This window comes from Nothobranchius furzeri, chromosome 2 (genome assembly GCF_043380555.1).
Source record: "Nothobranchius furzeri strain GRZ-AD chromosome 2, NfurGRZ-RIMD1, whole genome shotgun sequence".
Lineage (NCBI taxonomy): Eukaryota > Metazoa > Chordata > Actinopteri > Cyprinodontiformes > Nothobranchiidae > Nothobranchius > Nothobranchius furzeri.
This window is the reverse complement of record NC_091742.1, coordinates 97,545,000-97,569,920: the sequence shown is the minus strand read 5'-3', so window position 1 is coordinate 97,569,920 and position 24,921 is coordinate 97,545,000. Positions and strand designations below refer to the sequence as shown.

Below are 24,921 nucleotides of genomic sequence, written 5' to 3'. Positions count from 1 at the left end.
AAATACAAAAAACAATTAGAAACTCTGATTCACAGTTAGCAAAAGTATAAATCTGGTTTTCTCACGTGAGAGTCCACACAGGACGGAAGCCTTTTGCTTGTGAATTCTGTGAAAAAAGATTTGGTGTACAGTCAAGTTTAAACATTCACATGAGAGTCCACACAGGACAGAAGCCTTTTGCTTGTGAGCTGTGTGAAAAAAGATTTAGTGATAAGTCAAGTTTAAACACACACAAGAGAATCCATACAGGACAGAAGCCTTATGCTTGTGAGTTCTGTGAAAAAAGATTTAATGTAAAGTGAAATTTAAACAGTCACATGAGTGTCCACACAGGACAGAAGCCCTTTACCTGTGAGCTCTGCGGACAAAGATTTGCTCAAAAGGCAAGTTTAGACAGTCACACGAGAGTCCATACAGGACAGAAGCCTTTTGCTTGTGAGCTATGTGAAAAAAGATTTTGTGTAAAGTCAAGTTTAAACTTTCACATGAGAGTCCACACAGGACAGAAGCCTTTTGCCTGTGAGCTCTGCGGACAAAGATTTACCCAAAAGGGAAAATTAGACATTCACATGAGAGTCCACACAGGACAGAAGCCTTTTGCCTGTGAGCTCTGTGGACAAAGATTTACCCAAAAGGGAAATTTAGACACTCACATGAGAGTCCACACAGGACAGAAGCCTTTTTCTTGTGATCTCTGCGGACAATGGTTTGGCCAAAAATCAAGTTTAAACACTCACATGAGAGTCAGCACAGGACAGAATTAATGAACATAAATTAAATATATATTTTGGGATTTCTAAGGGTGTTGAATGAAATATGCTACTGATCTGGAAGCTCTTTTAACTAAAATGAAAGGCAGCAGTTTTATTAAATGTTTTGTTTTTGGAGAAGAAAAGGTTAAATGAAATGTTTGTTTGCCACTAAAGTGTTTTATTAAATCTCTTTGTTCACTATTCAGTTTGTTGTTCGCTCTTTCTGGAGTTTAAACGTAAATGCTGATGTTTTGCAAAGTGAGAAGGCTCGCCATCAAAGTCACCAGATTAATCCACTCGTGTAATTATCTGTCATGCAAATAAACCTGATCAAAAATGAATACCTATATTATCCATATTGTTTGACAATAAATACAAAAAACAATTAGAATCTCTGATTCACAGTTAGCAAAAGTATAAATCTGGTTTTCTCAATCATCAGACTTTTGTGCAACAGTTATTAACCAGAGTATGTACAATGAACTGTTTTTAACGTTTTTCAGGTAAAATAGTGCAAACTTATTTGAAATAACGGCATAAGATTTGCTCACCGATTCCAGAGTTCATCTAGCTCCACTGCACGGTGTAGCGGCTCTCCCTCGCACATCTACACATAACATTTTATTTTCTGTAATTACAAATCCAAGTTTCACTGTGACATATAGAAAAAGTTCATGTACAAGTTAGAAGGTTTTACTTTGCTGTTTAACGCTAACAGGGTAAGCATCGGATGGAAAGGTAGCAAAAGCAGGTTAGCTTCATGTGGCGCTCAGCAAACTGGACAAAACCCGCCACTTCCATCGGTCTAGCTGCTTCACTTCACTCCCAAACCAAGGAAGATTCATCCACCGGCAACTAATCCAGCTTCTTTGTTCCATTCTTTCTGATTTTGTAATGTCTTGGGTGCAACCTGAGGTGGAAAGAGTACTACAATTTCCTACTTAAAGGTATAGCACACTCCCAGCGCCTGTTTACAAGTCCCTGCCGGCCATAATGTGTAATAAGAGGCTCTAAAAACTGCATGCAGAACGTTGGCTTACCTCTCGAGCAGAAAACCGGCAACAGCGGCATCTCTGGGGAGCAGACTGGACCGCGTTTTCCTCTTCCTGATTTCCATGAGAGTGCGGGGTTGCACAGAGTACGCATGCGCAGGAAGTGAAAACTAACCCAGGATTGGCTTCACCAGAAATTGACATTATTGCGGACCAATGGTTGACGTGATCCACCCGGAAGAAAAACATTGATTGCTATACCTTTAAATACTAGTACCAATACTTTGATAATTTTTTACTCAATTACAAGTAAAGTACTTGCCTAAATTTTTACTCAAGTAAAAGTAAAAAGTATCTTAAATAAAATGTACTCAAAGTAAAAGTTACTTACATTTATGTCAGTGTAAAGATGGCTACATCTAAGTAGTAAAAAATCACAATGCCAGTTCACAACACGTCCGTGTGGATATTTTATCCAATCAGTAAGAACTGGACGTGCACATTGATTGGACGAGGTTCTTCTAGGATTGTGATTAAAATTATTCTTTATTTTGAGAAAGAAAAAATATATTTTTAGACACCATCAGCATGTGAGGTATCTCAATGTTCTCATGACTAAACTCTAACATGAGACTGTGCTCTAACCTGTCACATAACAAGCTAAATGAAAGTCAAACATTTCAGATGGACCGTATGACAGCTGCTAACGTTGGCCCTGCCCTACTTTACCTCTACATTACAGTTCCTTTATCCATGTCCATCCTAGAGCTCCTCTCTGACCTTCATGCTTATTTAGAGCAGCTGATTTTTAAAGTTAGAGTTCATCCTTGGTAGTGGGTTCACTCACTCATTTAACCCTTCACCACTGAAATCAGTTTGTTCATTCCAATCCTCCTAAATAATCCTCCAATCATCCAGCTGGAATCCTTAAGGGTCCCGTAACATCCATCCTATCAGAACAGGCCTTGGGAGCCCAGGTGTTACTAGAACTAATGGTGTCTCCTCACCAGCGTGAGCCTCCAAACTGTGAAGGTTGGTCTCCAAACAAGAACTTTAAATTCATGCATTTATCTCCTCTTGTAACACTTTAACATGTTTAAAAGGCTTGTATCATGATAAGTTACACCTCCCAGACCAAAGATAAGATAAAATATTATCATAAACACTATTGAGACGTCATTTATGAAATACAAGTTATTTTTGTTCACCATTACTTCAACCACATAATAAGATGCATGGATTTGAGGAACCACACTGTCTCATGCAGTCCTAAATGTGTAACACACACACACATGCACACACACACACACACCACTTTAAATGCCTTTTTAAAGTGTATTTGAATTATCTTCCAGTTCTTTTTCTACCACAAGGTGTGCACCAGCACCAATGAGCAGACATGAAAAAGATAAGTATTAAACTACTCTAGGGGGTCTGGGAGCATGCTCCTGATTCCCTGTCGCCGGCCCCCCAAACTCCTCTGCCCCTCCTTCCTGGTCCCCCTCCTCCCGCCCTGCTCTGGTTTCCTGTGGGCGTCTGGAATCCGCCCTTGAGGAGGGGGGGTTCTGTCATGACTCCCAGGCCTAGTCCACACATAGCCGGGTTTTTTAAAAACGAATATCCGCCCCTCCAAAAACTTGCATCCACACCACCGCGTTTTAAAAACAAACTCTGTCCACACGTACCCGGATAAATAAGTTGTTAAGGACATGCCAGACCTGTAGGCAGCAATACTTCCCCCGGTCTTGACCTCGTCCTTCGTCTGTGGTCTTCCGCGAGGAGCAGTAATTCCGCTTGCATAAACAAACAAGCAGAAAGCGCTTGGACAATTGATGGATCGGGTAGTGACAGAGCGCAGCTCTGAGGGCTTCCATGATGCCGGCTAGTGTAAACACAGGTCGCACACGTGATGTCAGCATTTTTTTGTCGCGGAAAGTGATGTTGCGGACCTAAAAACTCCGGTTTTGTCTGTCCACACGCAGACACCCAAAACGAAGAAAACGCAGATCTTCACTTTGGCTGGTGTTTTTAAAAAGATCCGTTTTCGTGTGAAAAAATCCGTTTTCGTGTGGATGACAGGCCAAAACGTAGAAAAAGTTGTGGTAAATGTTTTAGTGTCAGTAGTAACTTGATTTATCACATGAGAACACAACACAGGTGAGAAGCCATATCCATGTAAAACTTGTGGTAAATGTTTTACTGCCAGTAGTGACTTGACTAAACACATGAGAACTCACACAGGTTAGAAGCCATATCCATGTAAAACTTGTGGTAAATGTTTTAGTGTCAGTAGTAACTTGATTTATCACATGAGAACACAACACAGGTGAGAAGCCATATCCATGTAAAACTTGTGGTAAATGTTTTAGTGACAGTAGTAACTTGATTTATCACATGAGAACACAACACAAGTGAAAAGTATTTTCCAAGTTTGGTCTGTAAGAGATTCAGCCAGATATTTTCTATAACTTCTCGTGAAAATTCACACTTGAGTTTGAATACATTAAAATGTGTGGGGTTTTTTTTTCTTAAAGTTGAGAAGAATTGAGATTTTGACTACTTTTAGTCACATATACCTTAGGCATAAACTAGCCCAGTGTGACACATGTACAGAAATATCTTTAGGATGAGCGTTGATGGAAAAAGTATAAAAAAAGGCAAAATTGCTTTTTATGTCTAATTGTGGACTCTGTTTATATTTAAGCCCTAAGTTTAAGGTGTGGTTGACTGACTAAAAAAAATAATAATTTTTTTTGTAATTATAATTGATCACTCTGAGTTTTTCATGCAGGCTGAACATGAAAATAGTCTCCTACACCTTTCTCCTGCATTAGCTTCTGATAGAAAATAGATGAAACTCACGTATTTGAAAATCCTCACAGATCTATGTCACACTGTGAATTAGCATTCATGGACTCGACTATCTTGATTCACGACAGGGAAGACTGTTGTTGTTTTAACGTCCGGTAGTCAGCAGTGGACATCTCGGCTTGTTTAAGCTAACTGTCTGCATTAGCAACTACACCTCACAGCAGAAGGTCCTCCAAGCTCGTGTATTTTGAGAGATGAAATATCCATGTTGCAAGTAGGGCCCGACCGATATGCTTTTTAGGGGGCCGATACCGATACCGATATAAAACTTTAAACAAAGGCCGATAGCCGATATAATGGCTATAAATCTCCCTCACAAAAAAATAAATACAAATGTTCTTAAGATTAAACCCTTCATTCTCTGCCTTTTTGATGCGAACTTATTTCTCTATTACACACCAAAGAACTGTCTCAATAACTGACTGGGGTTTCCAAGTAATGCAAATAAGATTTATTTTGCAATCTCAAAAACAACAGAACACACAAACTACTACTGAAAATGAGCAGATGCTGCAGATGACATCACCAGATGGATCTTTAATGAAGTAGTCCCACACCTTACTACGACCCTCTTTTTCCATCTGTAATAAAATAATCAGCATAAAAGTACAGTTATATATCTGTTTATACTAAGACAAAGTAAAATACATTAAATGTGGCATTTTTATACTTAAAAGTTTAAAAATTATCATGTAAATAAATGATATCAGGCATTGTGGCTCAAAACCAATGGCTCTGTTTTTGTTTGGTTCCCCAGCTGTTAAGGTTTTCTCATTTAGTATTCGTCTTCCGTTTGTTGTCAGGTTTTTTTTTCTAGTTATTCTTCTTTCCCTTTTAGGATTCTTTCTTCTTTAAAATTATTTTCATTTATAGTTCCTCCTATGTTCTCCTGCTGTCCTCTGTTCCCACTCACAGCTCCTCCTCATAACTAGTCCTCTGTCATCTCTCACTCCTCAGTGCATACGGTTCAGTTTCAGTCATACTCTGCTGGTTTCAGCATCCTAGCTACCTGATTTTTGGCATTAAAATACTTTTGAGTTTTACACTTTTGTGTTTTGATCCTTTCCAAAGCCGACAGTATTAGGAAAATAAAAATAAGATACGTTAGATTAGTATGTATAAGCCTTATGTAAAATATATGGCTGAAAAATACAATAGATTTATTCTATTGCAGAGAGGAATGTTTATTTTCTCGTATTACCGCCCCTACTCCTCTCCCAGCTGGGGGGACTCCCTGCACAGCGTTTCATTGCTTTGTTGCCAACCCCCCCGCGCCCGTCCTCAGCTGCGACAACGGTCGTGTGCCGCCGAAGCGCCGCTAAACGGGGACTCCTTCATTCGTCACCCTTGTTATCCTATTCTATAGGCCACATGGGCCGCCGAAGCGCTGCGCGCTCCGCCCGCACCGTGCAGCGAGTTTCGGCGTCTGCACAATTTTTTCCGCAATCCGCGGGTGAACCGTGTAAGTTTGAAAAGACTGCTGAAGAAGAGCGGAGGAAATTGTCTGAGAATATTCCAGAATGTCTACCAGAAAAAGGCCAATGTTACTTACTTACTGCCCTGCATGACTAGGGGAAGCAGCGTGAACTCTGCATAGAGATTAATGCTGCGGCAGTATTTATTTTATTTTTTCAGGTTAACTTTTCAATACGAGGCCACGAGGCACACAATAAACTTAGGAAGCATGTTGAGGGGAAACATACTTTTGTCATTGCTTATTTTACCGTTCAACTTACCACTGACACAAAAAATTTGCTTAAAACTGAAGACTTACCTCCTACTTCCTCATCACCGTCTCTCTCTGCTTGACTGCTGCTTGCTGCATGTGTGCTGTGACAGTGGCTCCACCCCCCCCCCCCCCCCCCCCCCCCCCCCCCCGAGGAGTGGAGCCCATAACATGAGTTCATAAAGCTGGCGGAATCTGCTGGATAGGTAGCGCTATATCGGCCATATCGGCCGTCTTTTTGGCCGATAGCCGATAGAGTTAATGACCCCTATATCGGCCGATAATATTGGCTGGCCGATATATCGGTCGGGCCCTAGTTGCAAGTCAGTGGTAGAGTTGCATTGCTGTTATCCAATCCGGGGCAAGATGTCCAAATATCAGCAAATAAGACTCCAAAACCCGCCGTTTAAAGCTCAGCTGATATGTGGGAATCTTTTAGGTCTGAGAAATGGTGCAACAGTATATTTGTTCCCCCTGAGAACCATTTACAAGGTATTCATTCCTACTAGAGACCACCGCACTGAAAAAAAGTCACCCACTCATTGAACACATACGCTAATTACAAAGCTCTGTTAAAGACACTGTGAGATTTTTTTCTTTTTTTGAATCAAATTCTATGTAGTCTTTTAACAAATTAATCTTTTTTCATTGATATTTGTAATCGTTTATTCTAATTTAGCTGGAAATTTTACATTTTAATATACATAAACTGTGGTTGGCCAATATTTTAATAGTTTAGCTTTTTTTTTTTAGTCTTTATTTTCAAGGTCTGTTTTTGTTTTGTTTAGTTTTAGTTTCATCTACTTTTTTGTTTCGGTTTTATTAGTTTTAATCAGTTTTTTACAGGTTTTTGTAATATTAGTTACATATCAGTGACAAGACCGGTAGTCTGATACTGATAATAGAAATTGCTGTGTGTAACAAAACTGTTTTCAAAACCATTTTCTTTTTGAACAGGTGAGCTACCATACGTTCCAGATAAAATAACAAAAAATACAGCATACAGGGTCAGCCTGTGGAGCAGATTCAGTCATTCAGGTATCTGGGAACAGAAATTGATGACCGCCTGTCCTTTGCAAATCACAGCAATGGTGTCTACAAGAAAGCGCTGCAAAGACTCCACCTGCTAAGGAAGCTAAGAGCACTCAATGTGAACAAGAACCTCCTAACAATTGTATACAAATCACTGATTGAATCCATTCTAACTTTCAATTTTACAGCTTGGTGTAACTTTCTTACAGTTAAAAACAAAACACAACTCTCTCGCATTGTTAAATTAGGCAGCAAAACTACAGGCTCACCTCAGATCCCACTTTCTGTTCTTCACGAGCGAGCAGTGCACAGGAAGGCTACCCTGATCAGTGCAGACTCAACCCATCCATTGAACCCACATTTTCAGCTACTTCCATCAGGAAGGAGGTTCAGAGTTCCATTGGCCAAGAAATGTGTCTATAAGAAATCATTTGTTTCCACCGCAATGACAATTTTGAATTCTTAAAGTTGTATTTTTTTTACGATAAAATTTTAATACCTTTTAACTGTCTTTTATATATTTGTGTGAATGCAATATGGATTATATTGTAAGGTGAGCCATGACAAAGACGAATTTCTGCCTCAATTTGAGGTGGACAATAAAGTTGATCTATCTATCTATCTATCTATCTATCTATCTATCTATCTATCTATCTATCTATCTATCTATCTATCTATCTATCTATCTATCTATCTATCTATCTATCTATCTATCTAAAATGAACTGAATAGGATACAAACCAGCTGCAGAATGCATTTTCAAAACAGCAAGTGTATGTAGGTCAACAGAACTTGCAATCTCTGAAGTAATTTAGATTAATTTAAATATGAATATTAGGAGACAATAAATTAAATGCTGGTTCTACAGACAAGACAATGGAACTGACTGACATCACTAAAGCCGCTATAGACCCTTTTACTGTTTGTAAACAATATGACGTCAGCGAGAATGCGCATGCAGCTCGGCAACAGAGAATGGCGTTGTGTCAGGCTTTATCAAGCTACGCTGCGGGGTTATCACCGGAAAATCTTGAATGTTATATTATTAAACTCACTTTAACGAATGGCAACAGACTCCCGGATCCCTGTGGCATTACGGAATGGGTGGAAGATGTAGGTGCGTGGCCAGATATCCAGTGGCCCGATATATATATACGTTTTTAGTGGAGAGGCCCAGTAAGTACACACGTGAGAAGCTACGGGCATACAAATCGTTAGATGCATACAACTATGCTGTCTGTGGCCACGTACAGAAAGTAAAATATCACGACATAGACTCTGAGTTTTGCGTCTTGAAGGCAGAAGTCCTTCCTAGCCAAAGACAAGGACACAAGACTGCTATGTACGAGGCTTGGGTCATAGTAAACAAACCAGAGAACTACGTCTTCACAGCCATGGCAGGGTGAGTATAGCATAGGTTTCTTTTTTTAGCGTGCTCAGAGTACAATCGTGTAAATTTTTAGAGAAATACAGTTAATACTAATATGCAGTGGGAAAATACAGATGAATTAGAATGAAATGTTAATTTCATTTGCAAACCAGCAAACGCAACTTACTTTATGTAATAGAACACACGTTAACCAGCTTTCAGGTGTAATCTTACTACATAAAGGTAGAAACTGGATCTCTTTGTGCTCCTTCTGGGTGTGTAAGTTAAGGGCATCAGGGGAGCCTGACAACCTTTAAGGAGAACCAAGTTGCTCTCCTGTAATTTGAACCCAGTATCCGACTCTGAATCGGGGCTTGGATCGGGAAGTAAAGCCCGAGTCCCGATCAGTCTGAAACCACGGGATCGGGGCCGGTTTCCGATCATGTGATCGGATCGGGAACTCCCTATCATCCACAAAAAGTCGAGATGAGATTCTCCTGCCACCAAACTCTTTTATTTTGAAGGTGCCGCTAACAGGATGTGATGTGTGGAGTGTTAAGAGGGAAGAGAGGGGACAAAGTAGCTGGAGTGTGTAAAACAGAACTAATGGTGGCATTAAACACTGACCCTGATAGTTCACGGCTATCGTCCGCCCTTGAGTGAAAACAGCTTTACATCCTCTCTAGTCTCTCTTCCCATCTAACACTTTATAAATAAACTGAACTGAACTAAGAACATCAGGAGGGATGAAATAATTTGTTCCTCCAGAGAACTGATTGTTGAATTCCAGTAACAGATGGATCAGTTTTCTCTTTGTCCCTAAAAACCTGCAGCTGTGTGATTCCAGCTAAATCTGCTCTGTTGATCGTTTCCCTCAGATCTTCAACAGTTTCTCTTTCCACTGTTATTAGGCTCATTCTGTCACCTTTTGACCTGAACCTGTGATCCACACCTTCATCTCTTCCTTGTTGTTGCTGGTCCAACTCCAGTCCAGTAGGTGGCGCTAACGCGCCTTCACGCTGCCACATGACCGGAAGCTGTTATCAGAGCTAGCTTGTTGTTAGCTACCAGCGCTAGCTTGCTGTGCTGGTGTGTGAGGGGAACCTCTGAGGCTCTGCAGCAACAATGTCTTCAGCTCAGTCTCTGAGAGAGGTGATCAGAGAGCGGCTAACTGCTGCTGCTGCAGAAATCTTCTCCGAGTTTGAAAAAACCATCGTCCGCTATGAGGAAGAGATCGATCGTCAGCGCAGACTGCTGGAGATCAGCTGGAAACCACAGATCAACTTACACAGAATAGGTATGAAACAGCAGCGGGACTCATGTGGGTTTACTGAGGACACAATCTCAGGACAGTCTGCTTGGATCCGTTTGCTGTTCTGAAGCTTTTTGACACAACTGAGCTGAAATCAGTCTGCGGTAAACTTTGTTCCACTTTAGAGAAACAAATCAATAACATTTCAGGGATTTTAGGAAGTTTTCATTTTCAGGAACTCCACTAAATCAGTTTAAAAGAGACAAACTTTAAAGACTTGGTGAACGTTTCCAGCTGATGTTCTACAATCAGAGACTTGTTAAACGAGTCAGTCTGATAGATACAGTCCAGTCACACACACACACACACACACACACACACACACACACACACACACACACACACACACACACACACACACACAGGTTAAGAGTTCATTGTTTTCTAAAACATCTTCAGATGCATCAGATGGTTCAAGTGAAGTGTGCTTTCTTATTGTCACATGACTCAGCTTTTTGTTTGGTCTGTTTGTCTGTCCAGAACTCCCACTGCATTATGTCAGGACACATGAGGAGGTTCTGACTGACCAGCAGCTCTGGAACCAGGAGAGGACCTCCAGTTTGGAGCAGGAACAAGCAGAACCTTTACAGGAGGGACCAGAACCTCCACAGATGAAAGTGGAGCAGGATGAGCCAGAACCTTTGCAGATTGTAAAACAAGAGGAGCTCTGCATCAGTCAGGATGAAGAGCAGTGTGTACTGAAGCAGGAGACGGTGACCTCCCTTGTGACTCCTGCTGGTGAGAAAAGAGACCACGATGAAGCAGAACCAGACAGACACCAACTCCTTTTGTCACTGTTTCCTGAGGCTGAGATCAGAGCTGCTGCTGCTCCGGGGTCAACAGGTGAGGGGGGGTGCTATGTTTGTTTTCCTTACTGTGATGTCACAATAAGGGACTTCTTGAAACTGCTCATTTTAGTTAAATCATCTTTATTTTAGGGCTGGATCGGGAGCGATCAAATCTGCAGTTAGAGCCTCGAGGCTCTAACTGGAGCAAACAGAAGAGCTCACATCACTCCTATTCTAACGTCTCTGCACTGGTTACCCGTTAACTTTAGAGTTAAATTTAGAATCCTGACTATATTTTAAGTTTGGATCTAACGCTGGTGCCGCGGTAAAAAAACAAAAAAACTGCATTCCACTATAATTGGTTATGGCTTGCTTCTTCAATGAATCATAATCATATTTCGATACATTGATTGTAATGTTTTGTAAGTGGTCACAATCAGTGTTGGGATCGTTACTTTAAAAAGTAATTAGTTATAGTTACTGATTACTTTGTCAAAAAAGTAACTCAGTAACTAACTGAGTTACAAGAGTTACAAGATCATAAAAGTAACTAATTACCAACAAAAATAACTACTTAGTTACTTTTTTTCATTAAAGAATGCAAGAATTACTACAATAGTAAAATATAAATGACTAATGACTGGAACATAATAAAATATATGTCCAAATGTTTTTATAAACATGAATAATTTTAATAAATAAGCACGTAACAGGAGGAACTACTAACAGGAGCATTACACTTATCTAGACTATTAAAAGGTCACTGTGTGATATTTAGCAAGACCCCAATCAGCTAAAATTAAAATTGCAAATAGAAACACCTGTAAAGGTTCCCGAGCCTTTAAATGGCCTCTCAGTCTAGTTAAATTACAGAAATAAATGTAATTTTTCACAGTATTCTAATTTTTCCAGCTTCACATAATTGTGTGTTTTTAGCAGCATTTCTGTTGCTGCTAATTCAATTCAAGTTTATTTATATAGCACCAAATCACGACAAGAGTCGTCTCAAGGCACTTCACACAATAAACATTCCAATTCACAGTTCAATAAGCCAATCAGAAATAAAGTTTCCTATATAAGGAACCCAGCTAATTGCATCAAGTCACTGACTAGTGTCAGTGACTATACAGCAATCCTCATACTAAGCAAGCATGCAGCGCCAGTGGAGAGGAAAACTCCCTTTTAACAGGAAGAAACCTCCAGAGAATCCTGGCTCAGTATAAGCAGCCATCCTCCACGACTCACTGGGGATCGAGAAGACAGAGCAGACACACACACACACACACACACACACACACACACACACACACACACACACACACACACACACACACACACACACACACACACACACACACACACACACACACACACACACACACACACACACACACACACACACACACACACAGAGAGAGAGAGACAAGTAATGTGTTTATAGTTATATTGTGATGTCTTAGTAAATATTGTATTTGGTGAAAGATCAACTTTATTGTATTTATCCTAGTGGATCTATAATTAAACGGATAAACTAGTATTAGCACATCAAAAGTCAATGAAAACAAAAAGTTATTATCAGGAGAGAGAGAATGTTTAAGTGGTTAGCAGCAGTGTGCTAGACGATGGCCCCCTCCATGAGGCCACCACAGCTCAGCAGAACATCATTGTAGCTTCTTCTGGGGAGAAAAACACTTAGAGAGAAAATAAAGTTAACAGCTGAAATTGCACAAAATAGTACAGTTACAGCACCAGATTTGAGTTTTTAATTCCATTTTTATGATTTAGTTGCTCACTTTTGGCACCTCGCACCATCTGGTATTTTATTTCGTTTTATTTGTGCCATTTCAAATGTTTTTATTATTCGTCACATTATTTTATTTTTATAGTGCTGTTAACTGTTCTCCTATTTTATTGTTTTTAGTAGAAATTTTTATCTCCGACTATTTATGCTTTGGTCTTATGTATTTTGCCTGTTCTTATTGTGTTTCTTGGTCAAGCATTTGGTTTTTTATGTACAGCACTTTGGTTAGCTGCCATGAAAATTTTGAAATGGTGCTTTATAAATAAATATGGTATGGTATGGTATTAAAGGGATAAATTAGCAGTAGCACATCCAACGTCAAGGAAACCAAAAAGTTATTATCAGGAGAGGAAGAATGTTTAAGTGGTTAGCAGCAGTGTGCTAGATGATGGCCCCCTCCATGAGGCCACCACAGCTCAGCAGAACATCATTGTAGCTTCTTCTGGGGAGAAAAACACTTACAGAGAAAATAAAGTTAACAGCTGAAATAGCAGGAAATAATACAGTTAAAGAGCAGATTGTAGAAGAAAGTAGTAGAGTGTGGAAAGTGGTCAGTGTATCCTCCAGCAGTCTAAGCCTATAGCAGCATAACTACAGAGATAACTCTGGATAATCTATTCTATTTAGATGGAGGCATGTTGGAGGCAGAGCATGGGAGAGCCGTCTTTACCGACTGTACACTCCACCTCCCTCTACTCCCCCACTTGTCCTGATCTAGGCTAATATCAGTTTTTAACTATAGGCCCTATCAAATAAAAATGTTTTAAGCCTATTCTTAAAAGTAGACAAGGTGTCTGCCTCACGGACTAAGGCTGGGAGCTGGTTCCACAGGAGAGGAGCCTGATAACTAAAAGATCTGCCTCCCATCCTAAGTTTAGATATTCTTGGAACCACCAGTAGACCTGCAGTCTGAGAGCGAAGTGCTCGGTTAGGAACATATGGAACAATCAGATTACTGATGTATGATGGAGCTTGATTATTAAGAGCTTTATATGTGAGAAGAAGGATCTTAAAATCTATTCTGAATTTAACAGGTAGCCAATGTAGGGAAGCTAAGACAGGAGAGATATGATCTCTCTTTTTAATTCTCATCAGAACTCTAGCTGCAGCATTTTGGACAAGCTGAAGACTTATAACTACATTCTGTGGACTTCCTGAGAGTAATGAATTACAGTAATCCAGTCTTGATGTAATAAATGCATGAACTAGTTTTTCAGCATCACTCCTGGAAAGGATGCTTCTAATCTTAGCAATATTCCGAAGGTGGAAAAAGGAAATCCTACAAACCTGTGAAACCTGGGAATTGAAAGACATGTCCTGGTCAAAGATAACACCAAGGTTCCTTGCTTTGTTTTCGGAGATTAATGTAATGCCATTCAGGTCAGGCGATTGGCTAAGCAATTTCCTTTTCTGGATTTCTGGTCCAAAGATGAGAATTTCCGTCTTGTCTTCAGGGGTGGACATTAACTTCAAAACCAACCGGCCAGCCGGGCCGGTAACTCTGAATATTTACCGGCCCTGCCAAGAATCTACTGGCCCCGCTGGTCAGCTGCCAAAACGAGTCAAAATAACAACTGAACCGTTTTAAATGTAATAAACCTTTATTTTGTACACATTCACAAACATAATAACGTATTCAAGTTTGAATTTGTTTGTTCCCTCAACAAAACACGATTTTATCGTCGCATACTTCCGGCATACAATGCAGTACATCACCAACTCCGCTTTGCTGTATTCGAGCCATTGGCTGTGTTCGAGATGAGCCAGTTCTGCGCAGATTAGATCACCGGTGATCGGCGAGCAGTGCATGCCGGTTAGATTTGTGTCCGAATTGACGCCGACTTGCTCTGAGGTCATGCATACGTAGGCAACGATAACCTCGTGAGATCAAGGCAGCCGCAGATTTTGGAGCAAGGCACTGCAGTTGCTCACCCTCGGCTGCAAAACCTAGGGGATGACGGGAAACACCTGGCTCTCACCTGATCTAAGATCTGATTGGTTCATATTTTGATCCAAACATCCGGTGGTAGAACATGAAATGTTAGTTGGTCACATGTATTCTGTAAATCATACTACGTTGATGATGACAACCATATAGGCCACAAAGAGAAATGTGTTTTGTTTTCTTTTGTCACGTTTCCTATGAGCACACTGAAGCTACAGCTGACAACCTTTACTTATTAGTACAGTCATGTCTCCATGTACAATATATGATATCCACAAGCACGTGAGGATGTGTTTCAGCTGCTAACAGGCACCAGAATTAAAATTGAAAATTGAACAAGTGTGAATGCTAACGCGATATCTTCAGCCATCGTCACCCCTGAGCTACACATGCAGGAAAATCCAAGAGATTCAACTGGCAGAAACAACTGGTTCACACCATAGTCTCTCTCTCTCTCTCTCTCACACACACACACACACACACACACACACACACACACACACACACACACACACACGTAGAGGAAAAGAGCTGAGGAAATTGAGGACACCAGGTAGTTAAAAGAAAAACCACAGCGGAGCCGAGGCGCGCCTCGAATGGGGCGCGTCTGATCTGAACTGAGGAGCGGCGAGCAGCGGCCGGACTTCGTGAGCGATTCGCTTCGGGCGCTTCCGCGGCCGGCGTGTCCCCGGCGTTTCGCCGGCTTTCAGCCACTCCCCCTGCTGCTTCCGTCTGCTCTCGTCTGTTTTCCAGGCGAGCCGCTGCTCAACTCGAACACGGCCACTCTCTGCGCCTCCCGTCTTCTTTAAACCGCCAAGAATCATTCCACCTACGCACACGCTTCTCTGCTTCATACCGTTTCGAACTGTCTCGCTTCTCCTCACCAGTTTTAAAGCGTTTTGCCGGAGATTTCATCAAGAAATCCCATCCCTATGGTGGCGCCATCTTCCTGCGTGCTTGTGTGTTTCTAGCATGGTTCCACTTCGTCTTTAATAGTGAACTTATAGTTCACGTGACTATAACTAATCGTGCAGTACGTGCACGAATCGTACAAGTGCAGTAGGTGGCTAGAGGCGCGCAGGTTCACGCGTGCGAAACGAAAACGGCAGCTTCCTACAGGGCGGGGCCATGATGTAGGCGAAAGCCGGTGTGTAAATGACAAATGAAGCTTGGGCGCCACCCGGGCGGTAAGTCGTCAAGTATTTACCGCCCGACGAGAAAATTTAGCGCTATTGGCGCTCGGGTGCTTTAACGGTCCACCCCTGGTCTTGATTTAAAAGCAAGAAGTTAAGAGTCATCCAATTTTTTATGTCCTCAAGACAAGCCTTTAATCTACCCAACCGATTAGGTTCATCAGGGTTAATGGATAAATATAACTGAGTATCGTCAGCATAACAGTGGAAGTTTATCCCATGCTGTTTAATGATTTTACTAATTGGGAGCATATATATAGTAAAAAGAATTGGTCCAAGCACTGAACCCTGTGGTACTCCGCAAGTAACCCTGGAGTATGAAGAAGATTTGTCATGTACGTTTACAAAATGAAATCTGTCAGACAAGTAGGATTTAAACCAGCCTAACGCTGTTCCTTTGATCCCTACAACATGTTCAAGTCTTTCTAAAGCCCTTTTCAGACAGACATTCTGGAACATTTGTGGACAATTCAATCCAGTTTTTAACCGGAACTGTGTTTTCAGACACACCACTTTTGTACCGGAACTTGTCCTTTCGGCTGCGTTCACACAGCAGGGAAAAGTTCCAGATGTCTGACGGCGGTGGGGGGGGATCGGACTCATGTCAAGAAGAAGAAGAAAGTATCATCTCTTTAGCGCCTCTCAAGATAAAAATCACGAGGCGCTTAAGCATAATTCTGCGCACACGAAGACGCATAAGAGACCTGGATGATGAAGCTCAATGGTTAAAGGAATCACTGAAGCGGTGTGAAGCGCTCCGTCGCGCGTCTAGGCGGTACCGTTGTTGCGAGTCCCACATGCCAAAGACAGTGGCAAGTACGGGGTCAAAAGCTGAAACACACTGGACTGGCTTGTGCGAGCAAAATCAGCCAGTCGACAGGAGCTGGGCTGCAGGTCAAAAAAACTGTGGTCAGAAACAAGGGTCACTCAAGGGTCACAGGGACAAGAGGACAGAACTGGGCGAAGGGTCAGGAGACTGACCCCACCTCTTTGCCCCACCCCTGGCTTGGAAAGATGGGATTGGAGGAGAACAGAGTGAAGACAAGCCCATCAGATCCAGAAGTCCTCTCGGGAACATTGGAGAGAAACTGAAGAATGCTGCAAAAGATGATGTAATGACCTGTGTTAAGAAGAATGCTGCATGTAGTGAAAATGACACCAAATGTTTTGTGTTGAGCTACAAAGTGTGTATCTGGTAAATGACCCCTTGACCTTAAGCTGGTCCAGGAAGGGTATATAAGAACAGCTCTGAACAGCAGAGAGAGATTGGGAGAGCGGACAGCAGCTGGGGCAGAGGACAAGAAGAGACAGAGCAGATTTGGAGGGGTCATCCCCCGTCCAAGCCTGGATGGGGGATGACAGAAGAGACTCTTAGGAGAGAAAGAGAGAAAGGGAGAGTTCTTGGGGAGATTCTGAGAAGACAAGAGCTGGTGTAAACTAACTCTTATTTAATCATTTTGAACTAATTCCTCCGTGGGGGATAGCAGTTGTTTTTTCATCTACCCATTTTTGTATTTTGATTTTGTAATAAACCTTTTTTGAAAAAGAAACATAATCCTGATTCTTTCAGGTTTTCTCTAAAGCTTCACGAGTGGGGGCTCTGATCATTAATTGCACAGAGGTAAGCACATTAATTATGGGTTCTGGAATTATCAGGACTTACTTTACGGTTTGTGACAGATTAATATAAAGAAACCTTAAGATAACGGGATTGCTTAAAAAGAAGTGAGCTACTACAGAAGGAAAGGTCTTACATATTATTTCACCATTAAAATAAAAGATATGATTCTAACTTAGGACGCCCAAACCAGGATCTAATACTATAATACTCACCGACATCCCCATCGAACCCTGATGGATGCACCGTCTCATAAGTTCTAACGGAACTGGGTTTTAAAGGAACCGGTAAATGGGACGGGCACGCGACACCGTAGGAGGCGAGCTGCCGTGGTTCGCCGCATGCTACAGCAGCGGGCTATCTAGGTGCGCACAGCGTCCCCCGGTCCCCTCCTCCTCCCCCTCCCTCTTGTCCGGAACTTTACCTCACCAGTCTGAAGAAGCCAGCCTGTCCGTAACAAGTCCGGACCTGTTACTAGGGGCTTCGTTCGGATAAATTCCGGAACACGTTATCCGGATGTTTGTATTCAGACAGAAAGGTCTTACGGACAGAGTCCGGAACATTTCCGTTTTTCATGGCCTGTCTGAAGGGGGCTTCAAAGAACATTGTGATCAACTGTGTCAAAGGCAGCACTGAGATCTAACAAGACTAGAACAGACACAAGATTCTTATCTGAGGCCATAAGAATATCATTTGTAACACTCACTAATGCAGTTTCAGTGCTGTGATACTCTCTAAAACCAGACTGAATTTCCTCAAACAGTGCATTAGTGTTTAAATGCTCACATACTTGGATGGCCACTATTTTCTCCAGGACTTTGGATAAAAATGGAAGGTTAGATATTGGTCTATAATTCATTGGGTCATCTGGATCCAGAGAAGGCTTCTTAAGTGAAGGTTTGATTACAGCAACCTTAAAATCTTGTGGTACATACCCATTTACTAAGGATAGATTGATTATATCTAGAATGGGGGCAGTAACCAAAGGAAATGCATCTTTAAATAATTTGGTTGGGATTGGATCCAAAATGCAGGTTGAAGGTTTAGATGAAGCTAATATTTTTGATAACTCTGAAAGCTCAACTGGATCAAAACGGTTCAAGCACAGATGAGGTTCTACAGTCACCTCTGATGCTGCCTCACTTACTGAGGAAGAAGAAAGCGCATTAGGGAGGATGCTAAAGATTTTGTTTCTAATAGAATTAATTTTACTTGTAAAAAATCCCATGAAGTCATTGCTGCTGAGGGCTAAGGGAATAGATGACTCAGAGCTATGATTCTGTGTAAGTTTAGCAACTGTACTGAAAAGAAATTTAGGATTATGCTTATTCTCCTCAATTAATGCTGAGAAATAAGCAGTTCTAGTTTGTTGAAGCTTATTTTTATAAAGCACAAGACTATTTTTCCAGAACAGGTAGGCCTCCTCATGGTGCGTAGAGCGCCATGTTCTCTCCAATTTCCTAGAGTTTTGTTTTAAGGCTCGTAGATGAGAGTTAAACCAGGGAGCCAACTTCCTGTCCCTAATTACCTTCTTTTTTAAAGGGGCTACATCATCTAATGCCACACGTAAAGAGGAATTAACATGATGAACTAAGGCATCAATTTGTGAGGGGCTAGAACTGAAAATATTGCCCTCTGCTACATGCCTCTGAGATGCTGAGGACAGTAAAGATGGAACAGTTGATTTAAAAGATGCAACAGCGTTGTCAGATAGAGACCGACTATAATGAAATTTACTTTCATGTCTCGAGAACTCAGTTATAAAAAACTCAAAGGTTATCAGAAAGTGGTCCGAGAGGACTGGATTATGTGGAAAGATTGTTATTTCCTCACACTCAATGCCATAAGTCAGAACAAGGTCCAATGTATGATGGCAGGAGTGGGTGGAGCTATGTATTCTTTGAGTAAAACCAATTGAGTCTAAGATATTACTAATGGTAGTAATGGTTGAATAAATAAATAAAATCCTTTACAATGACACTAGAAGAGGCACAAGCCTGATGGAGGACTTACATGTACTAACGTGGGTCAGACCCAAACACAGAAGAGCTGCAGCTTGGTGGTGAACACACACAGGTAGTTCTGATAACACCTGAGCTCCATGACGTCTGAGACTGATGCATCAGTGTTACAGCGGGACTAAACACATGATCAGAAACAGGTTACAGCTGGATGATCTAGGAAGGTAGAAGATCAGGACGTCTGAGCAGTGAACAGGTGAGCGGACCTTCGGGACGTCCCGCTGTCACACTAAGAAGGGCGTAGACTATTCATCACGTCTTCCTCGTTCTTCACGGCCGTGATGCGCTTGGATGAAAACATCTACCTCTTTAGCTCCTGATCAGCTGATGACAGCTTCAACACACCGCGCTGCTTAACGCACGCATTTCCTTATCAGTAACAGAAACTATCGTTTTGATAAAAGAAGACGGTAATTGATTAGTTTGCTCGTCACAGAAAGAAATATTTTTTTTATTAACGTGGCTATTTTAAACGGCGTTATTACCATCACTTGCTGTGTCTACACTACAGCATGCAGCGACTGAGACAGTGAGGGTCTCCGCCCACCCGGCCAATCATCATCGTGTTTGTAAGTGCGTTACCGACACCTCTCTCTCCCAGGCTGCAGCTGAATTGTGGCGGTCGGAAAGCCTCACACTGTTGCTCAACATTCGACAAGCACATAGTAACGCACATCCGTCCGTCCCCAGTAACAGTAACGGCGTTGCAACGGCGGGAAAAGTAATTAATTAGATTATTCCATTACCTATAAAAGAACGCCGTTAGAAACGCCGTTATACTTAAACGGCGTTACTCCCAACACTGGTCACAATTAGTAAGTAAACCAACCAAATTATAAGTAAAATACATAATTTCTTGCCCAAAATTCCCATGATGCAATGCAAGAAACATTAGCATACTGAAATATAAAAGACTCATGACTGGAACAAAATAGAGTTGTCACGGTGTGAAAATGTAACCTCGCGGTTATTGTGACCAAAGTTATCATGGTTTTCATTATTATCGCGGTATTTTTTTAACGTGTTAACTAACTAAACCCTCTATATCTGGATAATGTCATCCGTTTGTCTAAAATTCACACTTGAGGTTGTATACATTAAGTGTGGTTAAATGTTTTTGCCGTAAAGTTAAAAATGAGATTTTGACTACTTTAATCACATATTCCTTAAAGTGGCATTATGGAAGTTTGAAAGCCAAAACATGTATAGAAATAATAAATGTCTTCTTCATACATTCTCCTGCAATGCCCTGGTCCTGTAGAATGAGCCCTGGCATTTTTACTGTGATTGCCTGTTTTTCTGTAAAATCACAGAAAAAGAGAGATGCTCGGGTCGAGCAGGCTGCTTCATGCGCGTTCACGCTCAGGCATAGCCCGTAGCGTTTGCTATCCGTAGCTTTAGCAGCAGAGAGAGAGGCAGTGCCAATTTGTCGCTGTTCCTAACGCCTAGTGACAAAGCTAGCCTGTTTTTCTGTAAAATCACAGAAAAAGAGAGATGCTTGGGTCAAGCAGGCTGCTTCATGCGCGTTCACGCTCAGGCATAGCCCGTAGCGTTTGCTATCCGTAGCTTTAGCAGCAGAGAGAGAGGCAGTGCCACTTTGTCGCTGTTCCTAACGCCTAGTGACAAAGCTAGCTACATTTCTGAGGACCCTAGCTACTTTCTGTAGAACTTTCTTCTAGATATTTCCTGCAAATTAGCAACAAAATAGCCATTTTCACTCCGAACCGTTCTTTGAACGTTGTTTCAGCTGTCATCAAGGATATATATGTTACAGATACAAAGGACGTCACTGGCGCTTTAGCTCACCTAGTAAGATGTCAGACTCTCGTGCAGAAGACCTGGGTTTGATTCTGGATGTGAACATAGTTTATTTAGAGTTTCTTTTTTACATTAATGGTATATTTTTTACAGTAAGATGCCCAAATTTTTATTGGAGACTCGCTGAACGGCATTGAATTCACAGTTAAAAAAAGATGTGGGTTCAACTTTCATTTTGGAACAATTTTTCATGCAAGGGAAGGGAATGATCTGAGCATGCAGGAGGACTGACCCATCTTAAACCTTTGTCGGCTGTGCTGAAGAGAAAGGTGCAGAACCAAATTATTTAATTAATTAGCTGCACGTTCTCCTGTCCTCCGGGCCACACACACACACACGGGACTGTCTCAGCTGTTATTTTCGTTAAGGAGTGTGCACGTACAGCATGCACGCCTCGTGCACAAGCCTACTATTGAAGCTGCCGTTACGCTTTTGGCCTGAGGGGGCAATCACGAGCATAAAAATTCAAAACTCCGTAAAGTCCCTTTAAGCACAAACTAGCCCAGTTTGACACATGTACAGAAACATTTTACGTTTCATCACAGTTTTAATACTTAAGCATTTTTCATTAGTTTTAATTTTCTTTACATAATTAAATTTTTTTTCATGCCAAATATTTTGTTAGTTTCAGTTTAGTTTTTAATAGTTTTAATTATAGTTTTAGTATTTTTGTAATATTAGTTACATATCAAGACTGACTAAAATAAATAGATAAAATTATTTAAAAGAACAGAGTTAGATATTATAAAATAATAGAAATTGCTGTGTGTAACAAAATCTCTGAATTTTTCTTAGTTTTCAAAAACATTTTCGAACATGAGAGCTACCATCTCCATCTCCTGCATTATGAGATAGACACATGAACAGCTTGTGTGAATCTTGGACTAGCCGATAACTAGGGTTGGGCATCGAGCATTGATTGGAACCGGTTCCAACTGTTATTTTGTTCTCTGAATCGTTCAAGTTTTTTTTTATTTCGAGTCCTAGTTTCGATTCCTAGAATGCCGACCGGAAGAGGAATCCGCGGCCGATCTCCGCGAAAAATAAACGTGATCTGCATATTGTGATAGTTTTTCAGAGCTGATCACACCAGCTGTCCGTGTGCAGCACTGAGTCCCCCAACAAACGCGTCCACAGAACCTTTACTCCGTCATGTACACTTTAACTCCTGCAGCGTAGAGGAAACTTGCTAAAATACGTCAACACGGTGGATTTAATAGCAGCTTTAAAGAACAAACTGGATGGTGTGAGGTGAGCAGAGGTGGAAAGAGTACTAAAATTTCCTACTTAATTACGAGTACCAATACTTTGATAATTTTTTACTCAATTACAAGTAAAAGTACTTGCCTAAATTTTTACTCAAGTAAAAGTAAAAAGTATCGTAAACAAAATGTACTCAAAGTAAAAGTTACTTAGTTACATTTTTGTCAGCGTAAGGATGGCTACATCTAAGTAGTGCTAAATCACAACGCCAGTTCACAATTCGCTCGTGTGTGCGCACACACACACACTCAAACACGCACGGCTTGAAGGAGGGATTTCTATCCAATCAGTGAGAACAGGACGTGCACATTGATTGGACAAGGTTTTTTTAGGATGGTAAGTTTCAATTGTGATTCAAATTATTCTTTATTTTGAGAAAAAATATTTTTTTAGATGCCATCAGCATGTGAGGTATCTCAATGTTTTCATGACAAAACTCTAACATGAGACTGTGCTTTAACCTGTCACATAACAAGCTAAATGAAAGTCAAACATTTCAGATGGACCGTATGACAGCTGCTAACGTTGGCCCTGCCCTACTTTACCTCTACATTACAGTTCCTTTGTCCATGTCCATCCTAGAGCTCCTCTCTGACCTTCATGCTTATTTAGAGCAGCTGATTTGTAAAGTTACCAGAGTTCATCCTTGGTAGTGGGTTCACTCACTCATTTAACCCTTCACCACTGAAATCAGTTTGTTCATTCCAATCCTCCTAAATAATCCTCCAATCATCCAACTGGAATCCTTAAGGGTCCCGTAACATCCATCCTATCAGAACAGGCCTTGGGAGCCCAGGTGTTACTAGAACTAATGGTGTCTCCTCACCAGCGTGAGCCTCCAAACTGTGAAGGTTGGACTCCAAACATGAACTTTAAATTCATGCATTCATCTCCTCTTGTAACACTTGAACATGTTTTAAAAGGCTTGTATCATGATAAGTTACACCTCCCAGACCAAAGATAAGATAAAACATTATCATAAACACTGCAGAGACGTCATTATTTATGAAATAGAAGTTATTTTCCTGAGCCATTACTTCAGCCAAGATATAGGATGCATGGATTTGATGATACCACACTGTCTCATGCAGTCCTATATGTGTAACACACACACACACGCCATGACTAATTTAACTACATTGAATTGCTTTAGTAATAATTTAATCTCTTATTCTGGAGTAAAATAAAGAAACAAGCTAAATCATCACATATCTGTGGCATCAAGAAGCATCTTCTGAGTTCAAACACAGGGATGGAGCACAATGTTTACACCTGAACAGTATCAGGATGTTTTAACTCACAGAGGCCTGCAGGTCTTCTGTTTTATGAGCAGAGCGCTGAGAATCCGCTTGTTATGAGCGCTAAACGTTATTTTGCTGCTTCCGTGCGGAGCGGTAGAGAAACACATTTCAAACACGGAACCGAGTCTCGCTACCGAACCAAGCAGAATTCTGATAACGTCACACCGGTGCGCGTAGGTGCGGGATCCAACCCACAGGAGAGGAGGGAGAGAGGAGGTAGACAGCGAGTTGATCGACTGAACTGATGTCTTTGGGCAAAAGTGTACCCCCCCCCCGGGGCGCTCATGCAGGTGTCTCTTCCTGTTCCGACGCTGCTTCACTTAATATTTTTAATTTATTAAGCCTATAATTTATTTTTACTCAGTAACGGATATGATTTAAAATGTACTGAATTACAATTCTTTTTAAAAAACGTACTCAAGTAAAAATAAAAGTACAGCTTTTAAAAACGACTTAAAAAGTATAAATATACAAAAAAAGCTACTCAATTACAGTAACGTGAGTAAATGTAATTCGTTACTTTCCACCTCTGGAGGTGAGTTTGTCTCACTGCAGAAATAAAAACACACACGGAGCGTCAGCAGTCAGACGCAGCCAGCTACATTTAAGTTTCACTTTCTGTTCTGACTGAATGCTGCTGCAGCGTGGAGGTGTAGTTCTCACCCCAAAATTCCACTACCTCCGCTCCGCCTTCCGCAGCCGCTCGCTTCCGTACTCAATTTTTACTGGTACCCGCTCTACAACGGCTCCGCTCCGGTGCGGAGACCTGAGGTGGGCAAACAAGCATGCGCGGGATTTTCGAGATCTTGCAATACAGTCCGAGCAATGAACGCGGAAGTTAGATCCAAACACCCGTTGTGTGGGAGAAGCATCGGCATGAACTGTTTAATCTGCCCATCATTTGTATTGAGAGATCAGCAGTGTTTGGATCAACAAAGTGTGACTACTTTGATAGTAGAAACTGTATTTAAGGCTTATTTTTGTGCATTTAAAGTTCAGCCGCCATTGATAGTTGTTAAAAGTTGTTAAACCTGTGCATATGAAACAAAAAACGCTTTTTGTTTATCGATTTATTGTGAAAAACGGAAGTTGTGCTTGTTCCCTTTCCTGATGGGCGGT

The 24,921-nt window shown here is 41.2% G+C and overlaps 2 pseudogenes; both read left to right on the top strand.

Moving 5' to 3' along the window:
- LOC129162424 (uncharacterized) overlaps nt 1–24,921 on the top strand; it is a 297,886-nt pseudogene that overhangs the window by 180,944 nt on the left and 92,021 nt on the right.
- On the top strand, nt 103–1,093 carry LOC139066251 (gastrula zinc finger protein XlCGF57.1-like; annotated as a pseudogene).